The sequence below is a fragment of the Rhinolophus hipposideros genome, assembly GCF_964194185.1.
Source record: "Rhinolophus hipposideros genome assembly, chromosome: 1".
NCBI classification, from domain to species: Eukaryota; Metazoa; Chordata; class Mammalia; order Chiroptera; family Rhinolophidae; genus Rhinolophus; species Rhinolophus hipposideros.
In genome coordinates, this window is record NC_138047.1 from 23564480 (window position 1) to 23573780 (window position 9301).

General features: G+C 42.3%; 1 pseudogene across 1 annotated transcript; it reads left to right on the plus strand.

Annotated features, from left to right (window-relative positions):
• Nucleotides 1–8411: 8411 nt before the first annotated feature.
• On the plus strand, nt 8412–8656 carry LOC308496275 (cytochrome c oxidase subunit NDUFA4-like; annotated as a pseudogene). Its single transcript has one exon. The product of its transcript is annotated as a cytochrome c oxidase subunit NDUFA4-like (transcript).
• Nucleotides 8657–9301: the final 645 nt, after the last annotated feature.

Below are 9301 nucleotides of genomic sequence, written 5' to 3' on the forward strand. Positions count from 1 at the left end.
TTGTAACAACCAATTTGTACTTCTTAATCCCTTCCCCTCCTTTCACCCACAACCCCAAACCCTCTCCTATCTGGCAACCATCAAAATGATTTCTGTATCTAGGAGTTTGTTTCTGTTATGTTTGTTAACTTTGTTCTTAGATTCAACACAGAAGCAAAATCCCATTGCATCTGTCTTTCTCTGTCTGACACTCCACTCAGCACAATACCCTCCAGGTCCATCCATGCCGCCGCAGATGGGACGAACCCATTCCCTTCCATGGCCGAGCAACAGTCCATCGTATATATGTACCACCTCCTCTTCATCCATTCTTCCATTGATCATCACCAAGGCTGCCTCCACATCTTGGCCATTGTAAACAATGATGCAATGAACATATGCATGCACACGTCCCCTCAAAGTAGCTTGGGTTTCTTTGAATAAATACCCTCAAGTGAAGGGATTACTGGGTACGTCACTGTCTCTTCTTATAGCCTTTGTTTTAAAGTCTACTTTGTCTGGTATAAGTATTGCTACCCCAGTTTTTTGTTTTGTTTTGTTTTTCATTTCCATTTTCATGAAATATCTTTTTCCATCTCTTTACTTTCCTTCTGTGTGTGTCCTTCAATCTGAAGTGATTCTCTTGCAGGCAGCATATGTAAAGGTTTTGTTTTCTTATCCATTTACCTTTCCTAAGTCTTTTGATTGGAGAATTTAGTCCATTCACTTTGAAAGTAATTGTTGGTAGATATACAGCTATTGCCATTTTATTATTCGTAATTTTGATTTTCCCCCCCACCTCTAACATTCCTTGTAATACTGGTTTGGTGGTGATGAACTCCTTTAGATTTTTTTTTGTCTGGGAAGCTCTTTAACTATCCTTCGATTTTAAATGATAGCCTTGCTGGGTAGAGTAGTTTTGTTGTAGGTCCTTGCTTTCCATCACATTGAATACTATGTGCCACTCCCTTCTGGCCTGCAAAGTTTCTGTTGAGAAATCAGCTGACAGTTTTTTGGGATCTCCCTTATAAGTTACTAGTTGCCTTTATCTTGCTGCATTTAGGATTCTCTCTTTGTCTTTAACCTTTGCCATTTTAATTATAATGTGTCTTGGTGTGGGCCTATTTGGGTTCATCCTGTTTGGGACTCTCTGTGCTCCCTGGACTTGTATGTCTATTTCCTTCACCAGGTTAGGAAAGTTTTCAGTTATTATTTCTTCAAATAGGTTTTGAATCTTGTATTTTCTCTCTTTTTCTTTTGTACCCCTATGATGCAAATGTTGTTATGCTTGATGTTGTCACAGAGGTTTCTTAAACTACCCTGTTTCCCCGAAAATAAGACCTAGCCAGACAATCAGTTTTAATGCGTCTTTTGGAGCAAAAATTAATATGAGACCCAGTGTTATATTATATTATATTAGACTGGGTTTTATATTAATTTTTGCTCCAAAAGACGCATTAGAGCTGATTGCTTGGCTAGGTCTTATTTTCGGGGAAACACTGTATCCTCATTGTTTTGGATTTTTTTTTTCTATTTGCTGTTCTGATTGGGTGTTTTCTGCTACCTTGTCTTCCAAATTGCTGATTTGATCCTCTGCCACATCTAGTCTTCTGGTGATTCCTTCATTTCAGTTATTGTATTCTTCATTTCTGACTGTTTTTTTTTTTTAATGATTTCTAGTCCTTTTTTATGCTGCTATCTCTTTGCTGAAGTTCTCACTAAGATTTTTGAGCATTCTTATAACCGTTGTTTTGAACTCTATCTGGTAGGTTGTTTGTCTCCATTTCATTTAGTTCTTTTTCTGGAGATTGCTCTTGTTCTTTCATTTGGGGTGCATGTCTTTGTTTCCTCATTTTGGCTGCCTCTCTGTGTTTGGTTTTGATGTATTAGGTTTGTTGCTATGTCTCCCAGTCTTGACCAGGTGGCCTTATGTAATAAGTATCCTGTGGGGCCCAGTGGTACAGTCCCCCTGGTCACCTGAGCTAGGTGCTCCAGGAGTTTCCCATGTGTGGGTTGTGTGTGTTCTCCTGTTATAGTTGAGCCTTAATTGCTATTGGCACTCATTGGGTGGGATTGACCCTCAGGCAGACTGGCTGTGTGGTTTGGCCACATCCACAGCCTAGGGGCTGCTGTGTGGGAGGCTTACCCCACTAAGTGGATTCACCCCAGGGGGCCCTGGTGCCTGTTGAGACCATCCTTTGTATGCCACTTGTGGGGCTAATTGGGCAGTGCTCTGCTATGGTCTGAAGCCAACCTCTAAGTATGTTGGTTCTGGGACCACTTGGGAGGGGGTCTGGTGCAGGCCCATGTCACCCACTGCCTGTGACTGACTGGGGTTTACTTGATAGGAGCTACAAAGCAATCTGCAGTTGTTCGCTAGTTGTGCTAAACCTGGAGAAGCCATGCTGTGAACCAAGGATGGCTGCCTCCAGTACTAGGCCTGGGGTAACTCCGCAAAAAGCTACCTGCTGGCTTCCTTAAGTTTCAGCCACTTATAAAGCCTCGTTCTGTACCTGAGTTGAATGAGGCAGGGTCTCAGGGAGTCACTGGAGTGTGAAGAGTTGTGGTCACCAGGTCAATGTAGACTCTGGTTTGGTGCCAGTTCTGAGCCTGGAGCGACTCAGCAAAAGTCTCAGAGCACACCAAGGACAGTTGCTGCATTCCTGGGGCCCATGGACTCCGATAGTTTTTCTAGAAAGAGTGCAATGCAGGAGGGGCTGGCTGCTCCAGGAGAAAGTGCCTCAGGTGGTGTGAGAGTTGGGTGAGGCAGGGTCCCAGCTGAGTCAATAGGGAGAAGCAGCAGAGCTCACCAGGCCAATCAGATTCAGATTTGGCGTGACGGGGTGGTCTCAACATAGGAAAGATGGCGTCCACCTGCCGGCTGCTTGGGAAGAGGACTCCTCACCAGGAATAGGCCAACAGTCCTCCAGTCCTCCTCCTGAAGCCACTCTCCTTAGTCTGCCCTCTGTATGTCTCCACGGTCCCCTGAATCATTGTCCCTCTGCTGGATCCCAAGGTGAGTGCCTGCGAGTGAGTCTGTGTGGGGGCCTTTTAAGTGGATGTCTGGGTTTCCTGCAGCCTTCTGTCCCTTCTGAATGGTTGGAATCCCCAGTTTTTCACAGCCAGATGTTGCAGGGGCTCTTTTTCCTGGCAGCAGTACTCTGGGCTGGAGAACCTGGAGTGGGGGGAGAGGGTCCTTTGCTTCTCCAGGGGGAACCTCTGTGGCTGAGGTATCCCTTCTGATTCTCAACTGCCCCAGGGAGGTTTGGGGCTTATTGTGCATCTCCACCCTTCCTATCCATCTTGATGTGATTTCTTTTTATATTTTTAGTTATAGGACTTCTGTTTGGCTAGACTTCAGATGGTTCTCCAGGTGATTGTTCTATAATTTAGTTGTAATTTGAATGTGTTCATGGAAGAATGCAGGCACAGTGTTTATCTCTGCCATCTTGGGTCTCCCATTACTACTCTTTCGATAAGACATTGAGTCCCTAATTCTGGGGCAAGCACTGACATTTTAGTTTATGACCGGTTATTGTACTTTAATGTGAATAAGTCCTGTTCTTTCTTGAAAGTAAGTTTTAATGGGAATGGAGAACAGAGGAAGGAGTTAGGGTGGGATGGATGTTGGAGATACATTAATGGGGAGAAAACAACTCAGAATTCAAGACACGTGTGTTGGAGGATGGTAGCTTCTTTACAATTTAGCCTAATTTAGGAACTGCTGGAAACTACAATACTATTCAATCAAGTGACAGTAACCTGTAATCGTTTTGCTTTTTCTAACAACCGCAGGTGAGCCATGTGCCTGTGGGTCTGGGTGCTCTCTATAAATGCTACTCTCCCAATGGCCACTTGAATAATTTATTTCCTTTCCTCTACCCTCTGCTCGAGGTAATTTATTAAATGAAATAATTTATGGGAAAGGGTTCTTTGACATGTAAAGTACTATGAAAACGTTTTGGTAATCTATGGTGAAAATTGATATTTTTCCTATTGTGTGTAAGTGTCACTTGCTGGGTTACTGAGATATCTACTGAAGGGATAAGAATAAAATAGCATGTTTTTCAAGTTTTGGGGAAGGGGCAAAGTAGGAGAAGGCACGTTGCTTTCAGTCTTGTTGCTTTTGGAAAGAGCTCTGAAAAATCCTATTTTCTTCACTGAAGAATCAATGAATGAATGGAAAGGATGTCTTCTTTAAACTACTGCACAAGGGCAGGAAAGCTAAGCTGACCAAAGGAGGTGGAGACTGCACAGTCAGAAAAGTCAACACAGCGCTAGCAGGGTGGCCTCATGGGTCAGGCAAGCCTTGGCTCACTCCATACACAAATTGCTTAACTTCTTCGAGGCTCATATCCATTATTTCAGAGGGTTAAATGAGAAAAAAATATGCAAAGTGCATATTTTTGTACTGTACAAGGAATGGCACAATTCCTTGTACAGACTAGCTACCCCAAAAGTGGTTATTATTATTACTCCTGAGGCAGAATTTATGTCTTCTCAAAATAACTCAGATTTGAAGCTTTCACAAATAGACTCTATTTGCCAATATGCTTCTTTAGCCTCTTGTGAAGAAATCTCAACTTCTGATTTATTCATATATATATATATATATATAGTTGTTGTTGTTGTTTTTTTCTCTCTACCTAAGAGTTGATGCCCTGACTGGTAGATATATTGGTGAGTAAATAATTTTGGGTTCAAGGAAAGTTCTGACAATGGCTTTGAATCTTGTTCTGTATAAATCCACAGTGGCAGCGATGTGCTCTCATGATAAAAGCGAAGAAGCATGCTGCATTCCATGAAAGGAAACAGGCATTAACTTTCTTCCCCTGCCTGGTTACTCGGGACATTAATCAGCCCATAAAAACGGGATTAAGTCAACTCTCAATTTAGTTTTGTAGTTCACCTTTAAAATGTAACCGCTCTTTGTGTTTTAACATCGGGTGATCACGTTTTAGATGTAACGAAAGAGCAGGGATATTTTCCCACAAATTTTCATGGGTATTCGTGACTACAGATGGACTCCTCCCTGAAGACATAATGAACAATTATTGAATCTAAGGAATTGCTTTTGAGGAGCCATTCCAGCTGAGGGTATATAAAGTGAGTTTCCTAAAAGCTGTATAAATGAGAGACTAGAGTAACCTCCAAACACGTAGTCATCTATTTGATCCTTTATTGCCTAATGAGTATGCGATAATATCATGAGCCCATCAGCTTGAAACTTTGCTCTTGCTCTGAGTCCTCTGAGGCAAACAGATGGAGTTTTAAATCCTTCCTCTTAAAGTCTTACTGGATTGCAAAGCTTTTGCTGAAATGTTGAGCCTGAAATTTTCCTGAGTTGTAAAGCATCTTCCTTGGCTTTAAACGAGCTGTCCCAACTCTGCCCTAAAGGTTCGCAGTTTTTGTTTTCCATTTTTTCTTCTCTAGGGTACGATGCTGAAAGGAACATCTCAGGAGTCATTCAGGCCAGAGTGTCTACAGCTCCCAACTAAAGAGAAAGATTAAGGCTGTAGTGAGTTTTCACAAGAAACCGCATTTATTCAGTTTAAAGGACAAATCCTTACTCCACGATTTTATGCTTTCTCCTTTTTTGGTGTAAAATATTTTCGTTTATTAGATGATTTTCTTAAATGTATATTTTTGAGGTGAAATAAATCATTTTCCCAAAAAGCTTTCTTTTTAAAATTTTGCTATAAATTCAAGAGTCTGGGAACCAGTGGTTTAGTGGAACCTTTCCATTTTGCAGTTAGGAGTCTAAGGGCTAGGCCATGGCATTTCCCCAAAGTTGCTGAGTGAGTTGGCAGAGCTGGTCAGCATCAGGATTCCGCCTTCTAGGCTGGTAGCTTTTCCTCCATCAGGCTGTCTTTCAGAAGCTGACAGAGAAAGCCTTACTAAGTGGACAAGGGAAACTGTGGATATAGCTCTTGGCATTGAGAAAGGTCATTAGAATACTCCAAAGGGTCTGTATCTGAAACATGACTCTAAAAGTGGTCGTGTCAAAGCAGACAGAGCCTCACATGCAGTTGAAGCCGAAGCTGTGGTTTACATTCAAGAGTTCTGGAATGCGCAGGCCTGCAAATGTTTCCTTTGCTATCCTGAGATGCCCACAGCACAACCTCAGCCACTTCTTCCTTTGGATTAGGACTTGCCCTCTCGAGTTGCCCATTTTTTTCTCCTTCTAAGAGCAAGTTTCCTTAGAACATGTATCCATTAATTCATGTTGGTCACTAACAATTTCAGAATGAACAAGTTTGTTGTTTTATTTATTGGAAGCCAGCTAAGGGCTACTCTTCGAATGGGAATGGGGAGACATAATTTAAGATACAGGGGAGGTCAGAATGGCAAATAAAAAGCAGATCTAGATTGGATGGCCAGAGCAGGGAGCAGAAGGTGGAGTGGACGGAGACGGTGCACAGACTCTGGGGCCGGTGAAAGAAGGTGTCCAGAGAGGAAGAGGTTCACCAGATCAGGGGTGGGTGGGCAAAATGGACACACGGCCAAGAGTGTCCATTTTGCTTGGAGCTATTTATTTGGCAGGAAGGACTACACTGAGAATGTGAACTCTCTGAGAGCCATGCTTGAACTGGGGACTTTCAGAATGCTTGATTCTATCCCCAAAGGGACCCCCCCCCTCCAGTCCATCAGCTTAGAGCCTGGGGCTCAGGAGGACATATCTTTGCTAATATTGTCAAATGTTCTTTATTCTTGAAACAAACCTTCTGAAGGCAGTCTCAAAGCATCCTCTGAGTAAATCCTTTTGGAGGACACCAAGGCCCAGACATGGATCTCTGATTTGAGGGGCTGTTTTTGTCATTTGGGAATGGACACAAGATGGGCACCACCATCTTGTGGCAAGCCTTCTTTAATGCTTGATGGTTGTGCAAAGATGGTTGCAGTAAAGCTTCTCTATGAGAAATGGAAGACCTCCCTCTGCCAACTAAAAATGCAGTTCTCTAGATGTAGATCTTTTGGGAGTCTAAAATGGAGATTTTTAAGGCTGCCTAACAGGTGCTGTGTTCCAGTTCCCTGTAAGTGTCCTAGGCGAGGGCTGTAGTTGGTTTCCAAAAGTGATGCTTTTGCAAGCTCTGCAATCAAGATGTCTATGGGGAACGCCAAGTTAAGGAGTTCTGCGAGGCAGAAATTCCATGCTGTAGATAGTTCTCACTCATTAAACTGTTTTTTTCTTATTACAAGAGTATTACATGAGCATTTGAGCAAAATTAGAAATTACAGATAAAAACAAAATGGAAAAACACTGTAATCTCAACACTCGGAAATCTTACTCTTCGGAGAAGACCACTGTTAAAACCTTGATATTTGTCCGTCCAGATCTTTTTTTATATATACACAGAGATGTGTGTATAGATAGACACATGCACGCATATATACTTGACAAAAGCAACATGGTTACACACTATATAAGCTGTTTGGAAAGCTATTGTCTTAGTGATCAATGTATTATACATTTCTTTTTATGTAAAATAGATCTGAAAGAAATAGATACAAATTTGAATTTACAGAATTAGTAATTACATAGATTAAATATTTGTGTTCTCTTAGTTTCATAGGTTGAAATCCTAACCCTGAAGGTGATGGATGGTGTTAGGAGGTGGGGCCTTTGGGAGGTGATTAGGTCATGAGGGCGGAGTCCTCATGAACACAGTTAGTGCCTTTATAAAAGAAGCCTGAGAAAGCTCCCTTCCATCTTTCTGCCATGCGAGGTTACAGCAAAAAGACAGCCGTTTAGGAAGTGAGCTCTCATCAGACACCAAATCTGTTGACACCATGATCATGGACTACCCAGCCTCTAGAACTGTGAGAAATATTTGTTATTTATAAGCCACCCAGCCTATGGTGTTTTGTTATAGCACTTAGAACAGACTAAGACTAAAATAGCAATGTGGTGGACAAATGTGTCTTACAGAAGCTAAATCTCCAATTTTCAGGTATTCTGTTAGTTGATAGCAGGGGCCCATGCAGAATGCAATGTTGCTGGTCACCCCTATAGCCACTGCCAGAAAGGCCTGCGTTTGAAACGTAAGGCCTTTGGAGGTGCGAGACCTAAGCTGGAGTCCCAGCTCTGTGACCTGGGTGTTGGTTCCCATCACCATAGCAACCATTTACTACCATTTATTAGCTGCTATGTGCCAGGCACCTGGCTAGGTTCTTTCTTACATTTTTTCCACTTCTTACAATCACCACACATTTAGAAATAAGGAAACAGAGCACACTGACCCTGGTCATCCAGTAAGTAAGTGGCTAGGCTATCTGAGGCCTGTCTGGGGCTGAAGCCCATGGGCCCACCACTGCCTTTGGAGTGTCACAGTTTGCTTAATTGAAAAATGATGACAGGCAGAGACTACCAAGTCCCAGGCCTTACAGTTTGGTTTTTCTGTGCTTCTGGACCTGAGCCCACTGCTGCAACCATGCTACGCCAAATCCTCAGTCAGGCCAAGAAGCATCCAAGCTTGATCCGCCTCACTGTATTTATTGGAGCCGGAGGTACTGGAGCAGCGCTGTATGTCATGTGCCTGGCGTTGTTCAATCTAGATGTTGGGATAAAAAGAATAACCCAGAACCCTGGATCAAACTGGGTCCCAATGATCAATACAAGTTCTACTCAGTGACTGCAGATTACAGCAAACTGAAGGAAGAAAGTCCAAACTTCTAAATGAAGTGTTTCACTATAAAGCTGCTTAGAATGAAGATCTTCCAGAAGCCATCTACACAAGTTTCTGCTTAACCGGGAAATATTCCCCTCCAAATGCATAAAATAATGTTGGTGTATTATGTTGGAGTTTACACGGATTAATAAATATCTGAAACTTAGGGAAAAAAAGAAAAATGATAACAAAAAGGAGAACAGCTGACTTACAGAGTTGTGGCCAAGTTCATATGAAATAATGTATGTGAAAGCATCTTATCAATCATCCAGTAGATTATAAACAGCAATAGCTATTATTAAGAAAGAGGGATAGATATCAAAAGCTGTGATTCTCCCAGAAAATGCTTCCAGGTTTGAAAGCAAAAGTGAAAAGCTGACAGGCTGGGACCCAACCAAAGTAGCTTACCCGATACATTTTGTTTGGCTGGCATTGCTTACTATTTTCCAGCCAACATTTAAAATCAGGAGATTTCATGTACAAATTCAAATTTCCAGCATTTCTTTTAAACATGGAAGATCTGCAGTCATTGAGTCTGTCTCGTGCAGGGCTCTGCTCCGTGGAGCTGAGTAGCAGCTTCCCCTTCTAAGAAGGGCATGTGATGTCAAGTCTCCATACATCCATCATGGCTGGCTTTGCTCAGGTAGCTGAGT